The sequence below is a fragment of the Lithobates pipiens genome, unplaced genomic scaffold (assembly GCF_037356315.1).
Source record: "Lithobates pipiens isolate NorthernLeopardFrog02 unplaced genomic scaffold, aLitPip1_a1.2 Scaffold_23, whole genome shotgun sequence".
NCBI classification, from domain to species: domain Eukaryota; kingdom Metazoa; phylum Chordata; class Amphibia; order Anura; family Ranidae; genus Lithobates; species Lithobates pipiens.
In genome coordinates, this window is record NW_027507785.1 from 313,162,630 (window position 1) to 313,184,346 (window position 21,717).

The 21,717-nt window shown below is 46.5% G+C and overlaps 1 protein-coding gene across 1 annotated transcript in view; it reads right to left on the reverse strand.

Annotated features, from left to right (window-relative positions):
• The window catches only part of PDE4B (phosphodiesterase 4B), a 622,771-nt gene extending 601,341 nt beyond the window's left edge, over positions 1-21,430 (reverse strand). The window contains exon 1 of the mRNA XM_077450534.1: positions 21,288-21,430. The gene's annotated coding sequence lies outside the window, so the exon portion shown is untranslated. The remainder of the gene's footprint in view (positions 1-21,287) is intronic.
• Between the last annotated feature and the right edge of the window lie 287 nt (positions 21,431-21,717).

A 21,717-nucleotide genomic window follows, 5' to 3' on the forward strand; every position in this document is an offset into this window, starting at 1 on the left:
GGGGGAGAAGAGGAGCTGTCATGGAATGCAGGTTAAAATAGATACTAAATGATATCCTTATTCTCCAATAATAATCCATCCACATCCACTACTTGGCCCTGTAATCTATTTTTCATAACATTGTTTCTTCTGTGCTTTTCTGCCTCTGCGATCTCCCGGACCTCTCCCCCCCTCACTTACCTTTGTTTGGAATGAGCAGTGCATATTAGTTGCAGTCATGTGGGGAGTAGTGATGGCCGAACGGTTCGCCCGGCGGTCGTTTCGCGGCGAATTTCCGACTTTCGCCGTCCGCGGGTTCGAACGCCTTTTTCCGTCGTTCGCCCCGGCGGACTTACGTGTTTAATGTATACAAGAACTTTAACCTTTCGTGACACGTTTATCATGTGTTACAGGACAACCAATTGAGACATGACAGCTCATGGACACTTGGACATTCCCCCTAACCTATAAATACACCCGATCCGGTGGCCATTTTACATTCTTTCTTCTGTCACTGTAGGGAAAGGATCCTGTGTGGAGTAGGGACAGAGAAAACGCTAGCTATTTGGTACACAAAAGTTCTTTTCAGGACTGGTATAGGTGTTAGGTCAGCAGCCTGAGTTTCTTTTGTCAGTTTAGATAAAGGGACAGAGCGCTGTATGCTGCTATTTTAGGGACAGCTCAGCCAGATTAGTCTTTCTTCATCATCATCATCATCATCATCATTAGCTGTTACTATCAGGTCCACAAAAGAGCTGTTCCAGCTAATCGTTCCAGCCTACTCTTTTTTGCCAATTTGTATAGGGACAGGCAGGAAGCAGTGTGTCAGGCAGTGAGGATAATTTTAAAGACTTGCTGTTACTATTAGTTCCACAAAGGTTCTTTTCAGGACTGGTATCAGTGGTACGGTAATAGGCTTGTACACGTATAATATTCTTTCTTCCAAATATAGAAAGAATATTATACTTGACTGCTGCCCTTCTGCTGCAGTCTGCTAATCATTCACAACTCACTTGTTCCACAAAAGTTCTTATAAGGACTGGTAACTTGGTCTGTCTAGGGTGCTACGGTACATAGGCTTGGGTGCGGTACAGTCTGCTGTTCTGTAAGGACCGCTATCGGTCCACAATAGATAGGGTTGCCGTGCACTACTGCTGACCGCTGCCCTATACTGCAGCAGTCCTTCAGCGGTATAGGGACTGACGCACAGTCTGCTAAACACTAATACACAACCTGCTTGGTCCACAAAAGTTCTTATAAGGACTGGTAACTTGGTATAGGGTGCTACGGTACATAGGCCTGAGTGCGTTACAGTCTGCTGTTCTGTAAGGACCGCTATCGGTCCACAATACATAGGGTTGACGTGCACTACTGCTGACCGCTGCCCTATACTGCAGCAGTCCTTCAGCGGTATAGGGACTGACGCACAGTCTGCTAAACACTAACACACAACCTGCTTGGTCCACAAAAGTTCTTATAAGGACTGGTAACTTGGTATAGGGTGCTACGGTACATAGGCCTGAGTGCGTTACAGTCTGCTGTTCTGTAAGGACCGCTATCGGTCCACAATACATAGGGTTGCCGTGCACTACTGCTGACCGCTGCCCTATACTGCAGCAGTCCTTCATTGGTATAGGGACTGACGTACAGTCTGCTAATCACTAACACACAACCTGCTTGGTCCACAAAAGTTCTTATAAGGACTGGTAACTTGGTATAGGGTGCTACGGTACATAGGCCTGAGTGCGTTACAGTCTGCTGTTCTGTAAGGACCGCTATCGGTCCACAATACATAGGGTTGCCGTGCACTACTGCTGACCGCTGCCCTATACTGCAGCAGTCCTTCAGCGGTATAGGGACTGACGCACAGTCTGCTAAACACTAACACACAACCTGCTTGGTCCACAAAAGTTCTTATAAGGACTGGTAACTTGGTATAGGGTGCTACGGTACATAGGCCTGAGTGCAGTACAGTCTGCTGTTCTGTAAGGACCGCTATCGGTCCACAATACATAGGGTTGCCGTGCACTACTGCTGACCGCTGCCCTATACTGCAGCAGTCCTTCATTGGTATAGGGACTGACGTACAGTCTGCTAATCACTAACACACAACCTGCTTGGTCCACAAAAGTTCTTATAAGGACTGGTAACTTGGTATAGGGTGCTACGGTACATAGGCCTGAGTGCGTTACAGTCTGCTGTTCTGTAAGGACCGCTATCGGTCCACAATACATAGGGTTGCCGTGCACTACTGCTGACCGCTGCCCTATACTGCAGCAGTCCTTCATTGGTATAGGGACTGACGTACAGTCTGCTAATCACTAACACACAACCTGCTTGGTCCACAAAAGTTCTTATAAGGACTGGTAACTTGGTATAGGGTGCTACGGTACATAGGCCTGAGTGCGTTACAGTCTGCTGTTCTGTAAGGACCGCTATCGGTCCACAATACATAGGGTTGCCGTGCACTACTGCTGACCGCTGCCCTATACTGCAGCAGTCCTTCAGCGGTATAGGGACTGACGCACAGTCTGCTAAACACTAACACACAACCTGCTTGGTCCACAAAAGTTCTTATAAGGACTGGTAACTTGGTATAGGGTGCTACGGTACATAGGCCTGAGTGCAGTACAGTCTGCTGTTCTGTAAGGACCGCTATCGGTCCACAATACATAGGGTTGCCGTGCACTACTGCTGACCGCTGCCCTATACTGCAGCAGTCCTTCAGCGGTATAGGGACTGACGCACAGTCTGCTAAACACTAACACACAACCTGCTTGGTCCACAAAAGTTCTTATAAGGACTGGTAACTTGGTATAGGGTGCTACGGTACATAGGCCTGAGTGCAGTACAGTCTGCTGTTCTGTAAGGACCGCTATCGGTCCACAATACATAGGGTTGACGTGCACTACTGCTGACCGCTGCCCTATACTGCAGCAGTCCTTCAGCGGTATAGGGACTAAGAGTTTTGTCACAGGGTGATTTAAAAAATGACAGGCAGAGGAAGAGGCAGGCCCTTCCGCAGGGGTGGTAGGGGTAGGGCAGGAGCAACAGCCTTGAGCCAAAGTGGGAAGTTGCAGAAGGTGCGTTCAATTACTTTAAAGGACGCACCAGACTTGGTTGAGTGGCTCACTCAGCCTTATTCTTCTGCACCCTCCTCATCCTCTCGATCTGCACCCTCTTCTTCACTCTCTGCTATGTGCACCCCCAAAGACACTACCACCAACAACACCACCACCACCACATACCTTCCGCTTGAGTGCAAATGGGGGCCTTCATGCTCCAGTGTTTTAATAGGGACCCCCGTATAAAAAGCATGAGGGTCAAGGACCAGTACTGGGTGGCAACGTACTTAGATCCCCGGTACAAACACAAAATGGCGGAAATGTTACCGCCGTCGCAGAGGGCTGTCAGAATGCAGCACTTCCAGGCCTTGCTTCGAGAAATGCTGCATTCTGCTTTTGCGTGCGCTGGCAGAGGAGCAATTCCCACTCCCAGAGAAGGATTTGCGGGTACCAATCCAACAGCGCCTGCAAGAAGAGGCCGGTTTGAAGATGTGTTGGTGACTTCGGATATGAGGTCATTCTTTCAGCCGACCCATCGACAGGTGTCATCCGGATCCAGCATCAGGGAACGCCTAGACCGTCAGGTGTCCGACTACATTGGGTTAACGGCCGATGTGGACGCTCTGAGGAGTGATGAACCCCTAGACTACTGGGTGGGCAGGCTTGACCTCTGGCCAGAGCTTGCCCAATTTGCAATCGAACTGTTGGCTTGCCCCTCATCCAGTGTCCTGTCCGAAAGGACGTTCAGCGCAGCAGGGGGGATTGTGACCGATAAGCGTACTCGCCTAGCTCACGACAGTGTTAACTACCTCACATTTCTAAAAATGAATGAGGCATGGATCTCGGAGGAATTCAACACATGTGATCAGTAGACCATGTATATGTCTATAAACAATTTTTGGAATCAAGCACACAGACCTTCTTAATTCATTTGGCTCACTTCCCTGACCCAAAAAAGCACACCGTACTATATGCCCCTACCCTCCTCTTTGAAGAGGTTGAGCGGTGTCATATTTCTACTGGGGCTGCTTATTATGAGGGGTTCCCACCATCCCTGTGCTGTGCTGACTTCCTCCTGGGTGTTCTTATTATGAGGGGCTCCCACCATCCCTGTGCTGTGCTGACTTCCTCCTGGGGGTTCTTATTATGAGGGGCTCCCACCATCCCTGTGCTGTGCTGACTTCCTCCTGGGGGTTCTTATTATGAGGGGATCACACCATCCCTGTGCTGTGCTGACTTCCTCCTGGGGCTGCTTACGGTGCTGCTGTCAGCGCTGTATGTCACGGAGCTGCTGTCAGCGCTGTATGTCACGGAGCTGCTGTCAGCGCTGTATGTCACGGAGCTGCTGTCAGCGCTGTATGTCACGGAGCTGCTGTCAGCGCTGTATGTCACGGAGCTGCTGTCAGCGCTGTATGTCACGGAGCTGCTGTCAGCGCTGTATGTCACGGAGCTGCTGTCAGCGCTGTATGTCACGGAGCTGCTGTCAGCGCTGTATGTCACGGTGCTGCTGTCAGCGCTGTATGTCACGGAGCTGCTGTCAGCGCTGTATGTCACAGAGCTGCTGTCAGTGCTGTATGTCACGGAGCTGCTGTCAGCGCTGTATGTCACGGAGCTGCTGTCAGCGCTGTATGTCACGGAGCTGCTGTCAGCGCTGTATGTCACGGTGCTGCTGTCAGCGCTGTATGTCACGGAGCTGCTGTCAGCGCTGTATGTCACGGAGCTGCTGTCAGTGCTGTATGTCACGGAGCTGCTGTCAGCGCTGTATGTCACGGAGCTGCTGTCAGCGCTGTATGTCACGGAGCTGCTGTCAGCGCTGTATGTCACGGTGCTGCTGTCAGCGCTGTATGTCACGGAGCTGCTGTCAGCGCTGTATGTCACGGAGCTGCTGTCAGCGCTGTATGTCACGGAGCTGCTGTCAGCGCTGTATGTCACGGAGCTGCTGTCAGCGCTGTATGTCACGGAGCTGCTGTCAGCGCTGTATGTCACGGTGCTGATGTCAGTGCTCTGTATTACGGTGCTGCTGTCAGTGCTCTGTATCTCCTGCACCCTCTTGTTTGCCTACCCTGGTCCCTGACCTTCCCTCTCCTCCATTGCCTTCATTAGCTCCATAGTCCTGAATTGTCAGAACAATTTCCCAAATAAAAAAAAAATGCTTGTAGTTATCGATCCCAAATTCACCTCATACATGTATTATGCTATTGTCCAGGTGGTGGGACTACGTGCTACCCCCTAATAATTACCCCGTGGCCGCAAATTCGACCTAAAGGTTTGCGAAATTCGCCTCCCATTGAAGTCAATGGAGCCCGCGGCGAACGGTCGTTTTCGCGAACGTTTGTGCCCGTTCGCGTTTCGCGTTCGCGAAACGTCCCGTCGGAAGTTCGTCCATCACTAGTGGGGAGCAAGCAACAGAGAGCGACTACTAGAGGTCCGACCGATATATCGACGATATTTAACCTTTTTTAAGAAATCGGCATCAGCCGATTATTATGCATTTATATTAATTAGGCCGATTAACACAGTGGCGCAGTGTACCAGAGCCAGAAGGTGAGTGCGGGGATCGGGCTGAGCTGGGGGGCAGGGTGTAAATTTCCCCCCAGGCCACCTACCTTCTATTAAAAACAGCCACTGTCATGGCCACTGTCTGCTGACGTTTTTGTTTTTTGTTTTTTGGTGGAGGAAATTGGCCACCAATTGGCTGCTACCAGCCACGCTGCATTCTGGGAGTTGTAGTCCGGAGGCAGAGGCAGGGTGCGCAGCACGTCAGGGGACAAATAGAGCTCTGTCTTCTGTCTGTGGCCAGGAAAGGGGCCGGAACAGAGCCAGGAGCTCTCTAATGGTGGGCACTGATGAGGTGGCACTAATGGATACTGATGGGCTGCACTGGTGGGCACTGATGAGGTAGCACTGATGGGCACTGATGAGGTGGCACTGATGGACACTGCTAGGCTTCACTGGTGGGCACAGATAGACACTAATGGGCTGCACTGGTGGGCACTGATGGACACTGCTAGGCTGTACAGGTGTGCACTGATAGATACTGATGGGCTGCACTGGTGGGCACTGATAGACACTGATGGGCTGCACTAGTGGGCACTGATGGGCTGCACTGGTTGGCACTAATGAGGTGGCCCTGATGGACACTGATGGGCTGCACTGGTGGGCACTGATGGACACTGCTAGACTGCACTGGTGTGCATTGATAGACACTGATGGGCTGCACTGGTGGGTACTGATGAGGTGGCACTGATGGACACAGATGAGCTGCATGCACTGGTGGGCACTGATGGACACTAATAGGCTGCACCGGTGGACGCTGATGGACACTGATAGGCTGCACTGGTGGGCACTGATAGACACTGATATGCTGCACTGGTGGGCGCTGATGGGCTGCATTGGTGGGCACTGATAGACACTGATATGCTGCACTGGTGGGCACTGATGGGCTGCATTGGTGGGCACTGGTGAGGTGGCACTGATGGACACTGATAGGCTGCATTGGTGGGCACTGATGATGTGGCACTGAGGGGCTGCACTAGTTGGCACTGATGAGGTGGCACTGATGGACACTGATGAACTGCACGCACTGGTGGGCACTGATGGACACTAATAGGCTGCACTGGTGGGCGCTGATGGACACTGATAGGCTGCACTGGTGGGCACTGATAGACACTGATATGCTGCACTGGTGGGCACTGATAGACACTGATGGGCTGCACTGGTGGGCACTGATGGGCTGCATTGGCGGGCACTGATGAGGTGGCACTGATGGACACTGATAGGCTGCACTGGTGGGCACTGATGATGTGGCACTGAGGGGCTGCACTGGTTGGCACTGATGAGGTGGCACTGATGGACACAGATAGGCTGCATCCCACCTCTCCACCCTAAACAATAACCTCCTCCCGCCTCGGCACCCTAGATTTTATGAGATGAAGGGGAAAAAAAAGACAAATTGGCCTAAAATATCGGCCGCAAAAATCGGCAACATATATCGGCATCAGCCGGAGAAAAACCCATATCAGTCGACCTCTAGTGACTACATTCTAGCATACAGTGAGATCACGGAGAAGGAATGTAGTCACCCTCTAACAGGAAGTCAGATCACAGCAGCAAAAAAAAAAAAAAGACATTTGGAGATTTGGAGAAGGCTGAGAGCGATAGAAGGGACGTTTGTGAATTAAGAATACATCCTGGAGTATTTTTTTTAATAAACCAGATTTTAGTGTCACTTTAAGTCCAACACAGAAATAATAATGAAATAATACAAGTGATATATCTTGTGCAACTTTAAAGAGGAACTGCAGTCTGTTCACATAATAAAACATCTTTGCCATTCTGAAGCTTCCCTCCAACCACGTTGCATATTATTTTATATATACTGCGATTCTGTACTTGCCAAATATGCGGCAGAAATCTCCCTCCACTGAGTCCGGCTGCATCCATTTTAACTGTGGGCAGCTGAAGCTGCTGCCTGTTCACTTCCTGCACACCTCCAGCTCTGCAGCTCTCATTGGCCCTCTTATGACTCACCCCCTCCCTTCCTGGCAAACTCTCACAAGAGTGAGAGCGAGAGCTGTGCGTGATGTCATAAGCCTAGGCTAATGACCAGACAAGAAACAGGAAGTGGGCTGTATAAGGGATTTACTGGCGGGAAAAAGATATTTTACTATCCAAAGTTAAAACAGCAACAACAAGGGCAGAAGATTTAATAGATGGAAAGATGAAAAAATGACTGAATGTCCACTAAGTTTATTTTTACTGATGTAATTTTTACATCAGCACCAGGGACTTGACATACTTTGAATGAGAAATGTCCCTTGTCCTTATGGCTGCTCTTTAGGTTGAAATCTTCCACCCTCTGCCCCCCCCCCCCCCCCCAATAACCTCACAGGGGTAATATTCTGGTGCTGCGGGGGTTAATATGAGTGCTGGACCGGTCATAGGCGCTTGTAAAGTATAATGACTATTCCATGCCTTTCCGCCTCCCCCATTCATAGAGCGGATTTCATTGAGAGAATGAATGGCGGAGGAGGAGGGAGCGAAGGGCCAGGCATAGCCGACACTCTATAATAAGTCCAGCTGATCCTATTAACCCCTGCAGCACCAGAAGATTATCACTGGGGTATGGGGGAGGTCATCTGAATGGCACCTCGGCACACCTGCCTACGGACGCATGACGAAACGCACGGCTACACACTAAAGTGCATTGTGCGCACCGCTCCGTACTGCGTATTAAATGGGTGGCTTCCATTCTGAACGGCATATCAAGGCTCCTGCTGATAGGCGGGCAGAGATGACAAAACGCTTTCAATGACACATTTAACCACTACAATACAGGGCACTTTCGCCCCCTTCCTTCCCAGCCCAATTTTCAGCTTTCATCGCTCTCGCACTTTCAATGACAATTGCGCGGTCATGCTACGCTGTACCCAAATTACATTTTTATCATTTTGTTCGCACAAATAGAGCTTTATTTTGGTGGTATTTATTCACGACTTTTTTTTTTTTCATTTTTTGCGATATAAGCGCAAAAAAAGCGGAAATTTGGAAAAAAAAACAATATTTTCTTTTTTCTATTTTAAAAGAAATCCAATAAAATCAAATTTTGTCATAAATTTAAGCCAAAATGTATTCTGCTACATGTTTTTGGTAAAAAAAAATTCCGTTAAGTGTATAATAATTGGTTTGTGTGATCACGGACATATGTACGCAAATGATCATGTACATACAGTGGTGTGAATAAGTGTTTGCCCCCTTCCTCATTTCCTGTTCCTTTGCATGTTTGTCACACTTAAGTGTTTTGGAACATCAAACCAATTTAAACAATAGTCAAGGACAACACAAGTAAACACAAAATGCAATTTGTAAATGAAGGTGTTTATTATTAAAGGTGAAAAAAAATCCAAACCATCATGGCCCTGTGTGAAAAAGTGATTGCCCCCCTTGTTAAAACATACTATAACTGTGGTTGTCCACACCTGAGTTTAATTTCTCTAGCCACACCTAGGCCTGATTATTTCCACACCTGTTCACAATCAAGGCATCACTTAAATAGGAGCTGCTTGACACAGTAAGGTCCACCAGAAGATCCTTAAAAGCTACACATCATGCCGAGACCCAAAGAAATTCAGGAACAATTGAGAAAGAAAGTAATTGAGATCTATCAGTCTGGAAAGGGTTATAAAGCCATTTCCAAAGCTTTGGGAATCCAGCGAACCACAGTGAGAGCCATTATCCACAAATGGCGAAGACATGGAACAGTGGTGAACCTTCCCAGGAGTGGCCGGCCGCCCAAAATTACCCCAAGAGCGCAGCGACGACTCATCCAAGAGGTCACAAAAGACCCCACAACAACGTCCAAGGAACTGCAGGCTTCACTTGCCTCAGTTAAGGTCAGCGTTCATGCCTCCACCATCAGGAAAAGACTGGGCAAAAATGGCCTGCATGGCAGAGTTCCAAGGAGAAAACCACTGCTGAGCAAAAAGAACATCAAAGCTCGTCTCAATTTCTCCACAACACATCTTGATGATCCCCAAGACTTTTGGGACAACATTCTGTGGACCGATGAGACAAAAGTGGAACTCTTTGGAAGGTGTGTGTCCAAGTATATCTGGCGTAGAAGGAACACTGCATTTCATAAAAAGAACATTATACCAACAGTAAAATATGGTGGTGGTAGTGTGATGGTCTGGGGCTGTTTTGCTGCTTCAGGACCTGGAAGACTTGCCGTGATAAAAGGAACTATGAATTCTGCTGTCTACCAAGAGATCCTGAAGGAGAATGTCCGACCATCTGTTCGTGTACTCAAGCTGAAACGAACTTGGGTTCTGCAGCAGGACAATGATCCTAAACACACCAGCAAGTCCACCACCGAATGGCTGAAGAAAAACAAAATGAAGACTTTGGAGTGGCCTAGCCAAAGTCCTGACCTGAATCCTATTGAGATGTTGTGGTATGACCTTAAAAAGGCCGTTCATGCTCGAAAACCCTCTAATGTAACTGAATTAGGACAATTCTGCAAAGATGAGTGGGCCAAAATTCCTCCAGGATGCTGTAAAAGCCTCATTGCACGTTATCGCAAACGCTTGGTTGCAGTTGTTGCTGCTAAGGGTGGCCCAACCAGTTATTAGGTTTAGGGGGCAATCACTTTTTCACACAGGGCCATGATGGTTTGGATTTTTTTTCACCTTTAATAATAAACACCTTCATTTACAAATTGCATTTTGTGTTTACTTGTGTTGTCCTTGACTATTGTTTAAATTGGTTTGATGTTCTGAAACACTTAAGTGTGACAAACATGCAAAGGAACAGGAAATGAGGAAAGGGGCAAACACTTTTTCACACCACTGTATGTGTGCAGGTGATCACGTACATATGTGTGCAGATAATCATTGGAACATGTGATTTTAGTGGGACATATGTGGGGGACATGTGTTTTTTTATTTGCGGACATGTGGTTTTATTATTTGGGGACATTTGTGTTTTGGGGACATGTGTGTTTACACTGTAGGTTTATACTAGACTAGTGATCAGTTAGTAAAAAGTTGTAAAAACAGCTCATACTCACTGATCACCAGCCGGCTGCAGCGATCTGCTCTCCTCTCCTCTCCTCAGCGACGACTTCCGTGTGAGGAGAGGAGAGCCGATTGCCTAGCAACCAGCTGTTTGTTTACATCACATGACGGCCGTGATTGGACACAGCCGTCATGTAATCAGGAGGGCCAATCACAGAGCCCACCTGCCGATCCCAGATGCGCCGTGTCCGGGTGACACGAGCACATCGGGATCGTGCCGCTGCGCAGGCACACGCGCGCGCGATCCCACTCCTTCTGATGGACGTTCCTGAATGTCCTCTCAGAAGTAGAGAGCTCCCACCCGGCCGTATATGTACATTGGCCGGGTGGGAAGTGGTTAAATGCAGTTTTTTGTGCATTGAGGTGCACTGCTGTGCTGCTAAAAACAAAAAGGCTGCCTTAAAGCGGTTGTAAACCTCAGACATGAAATATGAACAAAGCACATCCCTCTATAATGTGTACTTGTTTCAGTCCAGAGCACTAATGCCGCGTACATACGATCAAAATTCTCGTCAGAAAAAGCTCTGATTGTTTTCCCGTCAGAATTCCGAAGGAATTTCGCTCAAACTGCCTTGCGCACACACGGCCACACCAAATTCCAACGGTCAATAACACCGCGACATACAACACGTTCGATGGCAGTATAAAAGGGAAGTTTAGTGCTTCCGAGCATGCGTCGAATTGTTTCCGAGCATGCGTCGAATTGTTTCCGAGCATGCGTCGGAATTTTGAGTGTCGGAATTGCATACACGCACTCGAAAAATCTGATAGAAAGGTTTTCCGTCGGAAAAAATTAAGAACAGGCTCTAAATCTAAAGGCCATCTGAAATGCCGACAGAAAAAGACCAATGGGCGCACACACGGTCGGAAAATCCCACGAAAAGCTCCCATCTGACTTTTTCCAGCGGAAATTCCGGCCGCATGTACGCGGCATAAGAGGTTTCTTTACTAAAGGCCAATAGACCGCGCAGTCGCGCACGTTGCATGGGCAGTTGCTACAGAGCTTAGTAAATGAGGTAAAGCATCACCCAATCACGTGCAAGGAAAACTTTAAAAAAAAACAGCATTTTTGCTTACACATGATTGGATGATAGGAGTCAGCAGAGCTTCTGCTCATTTACTAAGCTTTGGGGCAATTGCACTTTGCAAAGTGCACCGTCTGTTTGCCTTTAGTAAATCAACCCCCTAATGCCACGTACACACGGTTGGAATTTCGGCCAGCAAAAGACAGATGAGAGCTTTTCATCGGAAAATGTGACCATGTGTACGCTCCATCGGAATTTTGCTGGCCGAATTTCTGCCAGCAAAAGATTGAGAGCATGTTCTTAATTTTTCCGATGGAAAAACTCTCTATCGGAAATTCTGACCGTGTGTATGCAATTCCGTAGGCGCAAGAACTCACGCATGCTCAGATTCAACTACGAGAGGGAAGCTATTGGCTACTGGGTATTGAACTTCCCTTTTCTAGTCCCGTCGTACGTGTTGTACATCACCGCGTTCTTGGCAGTCGGAAATTTGGTGTGACCGTGTGTACGCAAGACAGATTGAGCGAAATCCCGTCGGAATTCCGTCGGGAAAACCATCAGAGCGTTTTCCGACCAAAGTTCCGATTGTGTGTACGTGGCATAAGTGTCCTTTCTGTCTGCTGCTTCGCTCCTCCCCTATCAGCATGAGTCACTTCTGGCGAGTTTTCCTGACACCAAGAAAAAAAAGGTGACAGGGGAGGGAGTTCCAGCTGATTGACACCCTCAGCTCTGTTCCTGTGTGCTGTGTGAAGGTGGGGTGTGTCCCTTCCCTCCAATCAGCTCTAAGATCTCTCCTCACTGAGCTCTGCAGTGTGTAATTTCAACTCTCCGCCCTTTTTTTCCCTGAATGCTCAGACAAGCTGTATACAACTTGTGTAGGAGGATTTGTTTCATCTCTATGTATCAACTGAGACCAGTCACTTCACTGTGTATATGTATAGGGCTTACATCCACTTTAAAGAGGAAGTAAACCCTTTCAAACCACTTTGACCTACAGGTAAGCCTAGATTAAGGCTTACCTGTAGGTCCAAGCAATATCTCCTAAACCTATATGGTTTAGGAGATATTTGCCCGAAAATGGACACCGCTGTCTACGGCGCATGCGCCGTAGACAGCGGCGCGCAGGCGCACTAAATGCGGCAAGTCCAAGAATGGATTTGCCTAATTTCTCGACTCCCGTGCGCATGCGCGGGAGTGACGTCATCGCGGCTTCGCCGAATGGCAGCGGCGGAGCTGCAAAACGCGACTCCCGTGCGCATGCGCGGGAGTGACGTCATCGCGGCTTCGCCGCTGTGATTCGTCGGAGCTGCGAGACGCCACCAGCAAGATGGATGCGGCGGACTACAGGGATCAGCGGCGACTTCGCTGGCTCCTGTGTCAGGTAAGTGACACATAATGGGCTACTATGCGATGCATAGTAGTCCATTATGCTTTACCTTTGCAGGGAAAAAAAGAGGAAGTAAACCCATCAGGGTTTACTTCCTCTTTAAGGAAAAAAAAAAACATGTGCTTTAAAGCAAGGCGACGGCTCCTGTTAATGAATTTATCTCACAACTTTCAACCAGGATTTGCACATTGGATCCAATTAGAAGCTTGTGTGGAAGTTGTGTGAAAACATTTATAAATAAAGCCCAGAGTGTGAATGGGCACTTGAAGTAAATATATATATTTTTAAAGAACACCTGCTATGAGGGAAATATGGCATTGCTGAATTCCTCTGGGAATGCTATTTGCCTGGCTGCTTTTGGCTGCACTGCATCACTCACTGAAGTTGATGATACATGGGTCAGTTGTTTTTTTTTTTTGTTTTTTGTTTTTGTCCAACCAACAGAGGAAGGAAGCAACAGAAAGAAATGACACTTAGTGCTCTGGATTGAGGCAAGTACACACTATAGAGGGATATGCTTTGTTCATATTTCATGTCTGAGGTTTACAACCACTTTAATGAGTAGGGTTTAATATTACTTTAAGTGAATCCAACTTCCCCTTATTCATTAAAGTGTTGCTAAACCCAGGACCCTGCATTCACTATATCTGGTCTCCCACCGTACACAGAACATGGAAATGCAATTGTTTTAGTAAATATAAACTGTTAAATACCTTTTCTCATCAGCAGTATATAGCAGTCTTGTGACTTCTACCAGTGTCTGGCCAAACACTGGCTAAAGCTTGCAGGAGAAGTTTTCTGACTGACCTATGAGGCTGCAGGGCCCTTGACCCTCTGTCTGGACAGTGCTGATTGGCCATGTGCTGATCAAATGCACTCTCCCAAGAAAAAAAATCCCTCTACACACCAACCTGGACATGTGCAGCCTGACTCCATAGACTCTGTGTTATTAGGAAATTACTTGGGGACAGTGAAAGATGGGAAGGATCAGAGAAGCCACGATCAAACAGCTTTTTTTTACACAATGCGGAAGAATTAACCCATTAGGTTCCACAGTGAGCATAACAAGCATGATTTACTGCATATGCAGACTGATTTTACTGTTGTGGGTTTAGTAACACTTTAAGGTTAGGAAAAATATATTTTGGAAAGTAAAACTCCTTTAGTAAATCCACTCTGAAGTGTCAGCTTGGACCGGTGTATGCCGTGACGTTTGTCTTACAGGAGACGGCTTTAGAGCACCGTCCCTCAATCATGTGTCCCCCTATAGGGGGGCGCTGCTAGAAAATTCAGTGGACACTTCCAACCAACAAGCTAAACTCTCGTTAATACTTTTGCAGAAGTTTCTACTACAGAAGGCGGCTCTTGAGCGCCGTTCCTCAAGTTCTGGTATGTATCCTATAGGGACACTTCTAGGAAGTTCAAGTGGTGACCAATAAGGCAAAATCTCAATAACCCTTCCACAGCTTATTCATTAAGCTAAGTAAAAATCCATTTTGCAAGTAAAAATTCTCTACTCCTTTAGTAAGTCCACCCTGAAGTGTCTGCCAGAAGTGGTACTATACAGAAAAGTTTCTACTACAGCAGAGCACCATTCCTCAAACTCCGATATGACCCCTTATAGAAGCACTTTTAGGAAATTCAAGGGCCGCTTCCAGGGCCGTCTTTAAGGCAGGGCAAAAGGGGCAGCTGTCATTGTTTTGGGGCCCAAAACAGCTGCCTCATACTTGCCAACTATCCAGGTTTAAATAACCTTGTCCCTTGAAGTTTTATTCCTTTGCTGTGTCCCAATATCTCAGTGTGAAGTGCTGGTACTAATGCTGCCCAGCTCTGGCCTATTGTTGTGTGCAGATAACTCACCTGCAGACCCTGTGTTTACATATAAATAACCGGCATTCGTATGTAAATAGCGGTGACAATACTGAGTAAATAGCTGCAGCTGGTGGCATTGATATGTAAATAAAGGCGGCATTCCTTTGTATATCATGCTCCCCTGCTGTGAGGAGGTGATGTGCTGTAACCTCTAGCAACTAATCAGTGAGCTGTAATGTGTGTTGTAACCTCTAGCAACTAGTCAATAAGCAGTAATGATATGCTGTAACTGCTGCCAACCAATCGCAATTGATGCCTGATCTGATACGGAAAACTGATTTTAAGTCAAGCTGCTATTTATTGTATGTCTCAGAGTAGGTGGAGAGGGAAATTGCTTGGGGGGGCCAAGAAAAAATTTGCCCAGGGTCCAATCTATATTAAAGATGGCCCTGGCCACTTCCAGCCAACAAGCCAAACTCTCAATAACCCCTCAGCAGAAGTTATTTTGTTACAGAGGACATCTCAGCAGCACCATTCCTCAACCTCCAGTTTATTCCACTATAGGGACTATTCTAGGAGACTCAAGTGGCACTTTCGACCAACAAGCCAAACTCTCAATAACTCTTCTGCAGAATATTCATCAAGCTAAGTAAAAATACATTTGGCAAAGTAAAAAGTAAAAATGTTCTACTTTTTTAATAAATCCACTTGAAGAGTTAGCCAGAAGCGATACTATGCTGTGAAGTTTCTACTACAGAAAATGGCCCTCTACCTCCGACCAATGAGCAAAAATCTCAATTTCTTCTTTAGTAAATACACCCTTAAGTATCAGCCAGGAGTGGTGCTATGCCTGAAGTATCAGCCAGGAGTGGTGCTATGCCTGAAGTATCAGCCAGGAGTGGTGCTATGCCTGAAGTATCAGCCAGGAGTGGTGCTATGCCTGAAGTATCAGCCAGGAGTGGTGCTATGCCTGAAATTTCTATTACAGGAGACAGCTCTGGAGGTCCATTTCCCAACCTTCAATATGCCCCCATTTCCCAACCTTCAATATGCCCCCATTTCCCAACCTTCAATAGGCACTACTAGGAAATTTGAGGGGCACTTACGACCAGTGAGTCAGACTCTTAAAACCCTTCTGAAGTTTATTCATTAAGCAAATATCCATTTTCCAAAGTAAAAAATGTTCTACTCCTTTTGTAAATACACCTTCAAGTGGTTCACCAGACGTGGTACAATGCCATGAAGTTTCTTCAGCAGAAGATGGCTTGGAAAAAACATTCCTCAACTACCAATATGTCCCTCTATAGGGGCACTACTACTAGCTAGGGAATTCAAGTGGACTTCCGACCAACAAGCTAAAAATCTCAATGAACCTTTCAACAGAAGTTTCTATTACAGAAGACATCTCTGGAGCGCTGCTCCTCAACCTCCAGGCATGTCCCCCTGTAGGGACACTTCTATGAAAGTTCATTTCTGATCAACAAGCCAAACTCTCAATAACCATGTCACAGCTTATACTTTAAGTTAAGTAAAAATAAATTTTTTCCAGTAAAAATTCTCTACTCCATGCTGAAGTGTCAGCCAGACGCAGTACATTTTGCAGTGAAGTTTTCACTAGAGAAGATGGCTCTGGAGCCGGGACATGCAGTCACGGGAGGCAGAGACTCACCTGCCATGAACATTTGATCAAACTATGAGGGTCGTAGCTTGGAAACCTGGTGTCAAAGAGACCCCATTTTGAGGGTAGGTAGCCGAAGTCCTACCCCACCACTGGTCAAAATCTGGGGCTCCTGCCACCTATAGTTCTGGAGATACGGGGCTCCTTGTGCAGCCTGTCAGAAGCTACATACAGAGCGGCCAGTTTAAAGTGATTGTAAAGCTTCGTTTTTATAAATAAAAAATAACAAACATGTCATACTTACCTCCACTGTGCAGCTCGTTTTTCACAGAATGACTCTGAACACCGTCTTCTGGGGTCCCTCAGCGGCTCCCGTGGCTCCTTCCCCCATCAGATAACGCCCTAGGAGAAGGGGGTCTCCCAGGGGGTTACCTTGTGGGCGCACTCCCGAGTCCATCAGTCGACGTCCATAGCCGCCGAATGTATGACTCGGCCCTGTCCTCTGGCACCCGCGTCATTGGATTTGATTGACAGGAGCGGGAGCCAATGGCTGCACTACTATCAATCTATCCAATCAAGAGCCGAGAACCCCGGGGAGAGGAAGAGCGCGTCCCCGTTGGATGAAGTTCCAGGGCTCAGGTAAATAAAATGGGGGGGCTGGTCACTGCCAGGTGTTTTTTCACCTTAATGCATAGGATAGAATAAGGTGAAAAAACACGAGGGTTTACAACCCCTTTAATACAAGCTGACACACTCTGTTTGCAGCATACTGAGAGGATGAGCTCACAGTGCCTCTCACTTCTTGTCAGAGGCACTGAGCTCAATGGACAGCTTGGAGTCTTGGACCAATGGTAAAGTACCATTGGCCCAAGCTGTCCAATAAAAATGCTGGAGTGGCGGCACGCCTCTCACTGCAGTGTCATAGATAGGGGCGTGTCTAAAAAACACATACTCCCTTCCAGCCCAGCTCTCTTAACTAGAAAGAAAAAACGTGTTTATGTGTATAAGATTTACCCACAATCCCATGTTTTTCTCACACAGTTAAGAGGGAGAATGGGAATATTTTGATGTTGAAAGGTACTGTTTTAATCAAGCTAAATCATATATTATTATGCTATATATGTTATAATATAATCATTCATTTTTTTCTATTTACTGTGAAATTACTGGTTGGAAGTTATAGCTTTAAACTTTAATAATTTGTCCGTTAAGCCGCCTGCTTGAGAACAGATTTTGAAAATATAGTAAATTACCTTAAAAACAATATATAACAATTATTTGTATATTACTTATGATAATTAACCCCTTGCCACCCAGGCCAATTCTGACATTTCTCTCCTACATGTCAAAAACATCATTTTTTTGCTAGAAAATTACTCAGAAACCCCAAACATTATATATTATGTTTTAGCAGACACCCTAGGGAATAAAATGGTGGTCATTGCAACTTTTTATGTCAATACGGTATTTGCACTGTAATTTTTTGAAAAGAAACTGTTTCATGAATAAAAAAAAAAAATGTAAAACACTAAAGATAGCCTGATTTTTTATTTTTTTTTGCACAATGTGAAAGATGATGTTACGCAGAGTAAATAGATACCTAATATGTAATTCTTTAAAATTGCGCACACTTGTGGAATGGTGCCAAACTTCAGTACTTAAAAATCTCCATTGACCAGCCTTTAAATGTTTTTGCAGGTTCCATGGTTAGAGTTACAGAGGAGGTCTAGTGCTAGAATTATTGCTCTCACTCTAACGTTTGCAGCGTATGTAATCTGTGTGTATCTGCCTCTGATACCAGCCAGTGCCTCACCAGTCACTGACCTCACCGCACGTCCCTGCTCTGGAGCACCGTTCTTCAACCTCCAATATGCTCCACCTAGGGACACTACTAGGAAATTTAAAGGGGCACTTCTGACCAATGGTTACTCATTCCACAGCTTATTCATTAAGCTAAGTGAAATCCATTTTGCAAAGTTTGTAAATGATCTACTTTTTTTGCAATTCCACCTCGAAGGCCCAGCCAGAAGTGGTACTATGCTGTGAAGCCCCATTCCTCCCATATGTCCCTCTATAGCAGTGGTCTCCAATTTGAGGCCCAGGGGCCGGATGCCACCCTTTCCTTGCCTTTATCCGGCTCTTTCGGAATTATCCCTGTCACTGACACCAACAATGGGACAGAATTCCTTCCACTGACACCAACAATTGGGCACCGTTTCTCCCACTGACACCAACGATGGTACACTATTCCTCGCCCTAATACCAAAGGTAGGGCATTGTCCGCCCCCCCCCCCCCCCAAAAAACAAAACTCTGAACAACAATGGCCCATTGTGTAGAAAGTTTGGAGACCCCTGCTCTAAAGGGACTCCTCTAGGAAGTTCAAGGGACACTTTATACTAACAAGCTAAGCTCTCAGTAACCCTTCCACAGCTTATTCATTAAGGTAAGTGAAAATCCATTTTGCAAGTGAAAATTCTCTATTCCTTTAGTGAATCCACCCTAAAGTGTCAGCCAGAAGCTGTGCTATGCTGTGAAGTGTCTACTACAGAAAATAGCCCTCAACTTCCGATATGTTCCCCCTAGCCCCTATAGGGGCAGTACTAGGAAATTTGAGGGTCGCTCCAAACTAATTAGCAAAACTCTCAATGTTCTGCTCCTTTATTAAATCCACCCCGAGGTGTCAGCCAGGAGCAATAGTATGCCTGAAGTTTCTATTGTAGGGGACAGCTCTGGAGGATCGTTCCCAAACCTCTGATATGTGTCCCTATAAGGGCACTATGGGAAATTCAAGGGGCACTTCTCACCAATGAGTAAAACTCCCATTAACCCTTCTGCAGAAGTTTCTATTACAGAAGACCCCTTGGGAGAATCTTTCCTCAACCTGTAGTTTTTCCTCTAAAGGGACTCTTCTAGGAAGTTCAAAGGGCTCTGTTGACCAACAAGCCAAACGCCCAATAACCCTTGGAAAATGGATTTTCACTTACACTAATGAAAATATTGGGGAAGTAAAAATTCTCTACTCCTTTAGCAAATCCACCCTAAAGTGTCAGCCAGAAGCAGTACTATGCTGTGAAGTGTCTACTACAGAAAACAGCCCTCAACCTCTGATATTTTCCCCTATTGGGGCAGTACTAAGAAATTTGAGGGTCACTTCCGAAGTTTCGACCATTGAGTCTGACTCTCAATGCTCTGCTGCTTTAGTAAATCCACCCTGAAGTGTCAGCCAGGAGAGATATTTCGTCTGAAATTTCTATTATAGGAGAAGGCTCTGGAGCACCATTCCTCAACCGCTGGTATGTCCCCCTATAGGGACTCTTCAAGGCTTCTTAAGGGGCAACCTTAACCAACAAGCCAAACTCTCAATAACCCTTCCACAGCTTATTCATTAAGCTGTGGAATGGTTATTGAGATCCATTTTACAAGTAAAAATTCTCTACTCCTTTAGTGAATCCACCCTAAAGTGTCAGTCAGAAGAAGTACTATACTGTGAAGCATCTACTACAGAAAATGGCCCTCAACTGCGGATATGTTCCCCTTAGCCCCTATAAGGGCAGTACTAGGAAAGTTGAGGGTCACTCCTGACTGATTAGCAAAACTCTCAATGTTCTGCTCCTCTATTAAATCTACCCGGAAGTGTCAGCCAGGAGCAATACTATGCCTGAAGTTTCTATTGCAGGAGACGGCTCTGGAGGATCGTTCTCAAACATATTTCCTCAACCTGCAGTTTTTCCCATAGAGGGACTTTTCTAGGAAGTTCAAGGGGCACTGTCGACCAACAAGCCAAATGCCCAATAACCCTTGGAAAATGGATTTTCCCTTACACTAATGAAAATATTGGGGAAGTAAAAATTCTCTACTCCTTTAGCAAATCCACCTTAAAGTGTCAGCCAGAAGCAGTACTATGCTGTGACGTGTCTACTACAGAAAACAGCCCTCAACCTCTGATATTTTCCCCTATTGGGGCAGTACTAAGAAATTTGAGGGTCACTTCTACAGCTTATTCATTAAGCTAAGTGAAAATCCATTTTGCAAGTAAAAATTCTCTACTCCTTTAGTGAATCCACCCTATCATCTTTCCTCAACCTGCAGTTTTTCCCCTAAAAGGGACTCTTCTAGGAAGTTCAAGGCGCTCTTTCGACCAACAAGCCAAAAGCTCAACAACCCTTGGAAAATGGATTTTCACTTACCCTAATGAAAATATTGGGGAAGTAAAAATTCTCTACTCCTTTAGCAAATCCACCCTAAAGTGTCATCCAGAAGCAGTACTCTACTGTGAAGTTTCTACTAGAGAAAATTACCCTCAACCCTATAGGGGCAAGTACTAGGAAATTTGAGGGTCACTTCCGACCAAAATTCTCAATGTTCTACTCCTTTAGTAAATCCACCTTGAAGTGTCAGCCAGGAGCTTAAGTTTCTATCAAAGGAGACAGCTCTGGAGGACCGTTTCCCAACCTCTGATAGGTGTCCACAGGGGCACTTCTAAGAAATTTAAGGGGCACTTCCCACCAATGAGCGGAACTCTCAATAACCCTTCCGCACCTTCTGATAATGATACAGTGTATTCCGAACACCCTGAAATTGTTCTTCTCCTGCTAAGGGCTCACTTGCATAAATCCACACACATTCGGCAGCCACCGGGAGCAGGCAGGCACAATTTCAAGAGATGCTCGAGACGAGCGCCTGCACTTGGTAAACATTTTCCGTTTTAAAGGGTCCGTAACCTAACGAGGTTGGGAAAGAGGCTTCGAAAAAAAAAAAAAAAAAAGACAAGCTCGTTATGGCTGAAGCGGAACGCAGGGATTTCAATGGAAAGGCAAGGCACTTACCCGCTCGTCTTCAGCTAAGGAGCTCCGCACTTGTTCATCGCTGTCTTATTGTCCTATGACAGGCGTCCCCGGGAGGTGACATGGGAGGATGAAGTAGAGGCGAGGATGCTCTGGGTCGGATCTCATTCATAAGACAGGCTCCTTCCACTTACACACCCGCCGTCGGCAAGCCCACCCCAAACCGGCCCTCCCTCCCCATCTGGCAGGCTGAAGGTACAAGCAGGATCAGTACGCCGCACATACAGCTCTCTCTGGGAATTCAAAGCCTTTATATCCCCCCCCCCCAACCCCCTTCCGCCCTCTCTTCTCCAGCTTTAAACAAAGAGCACCTCTCCTCAACTTCCACAATGCTGTTCTCTCTTCCTGACACCCCCCGATATTTTATTATAGAAGGTACAATTATCTCCTGTGTATGAATCATTAGGATGTC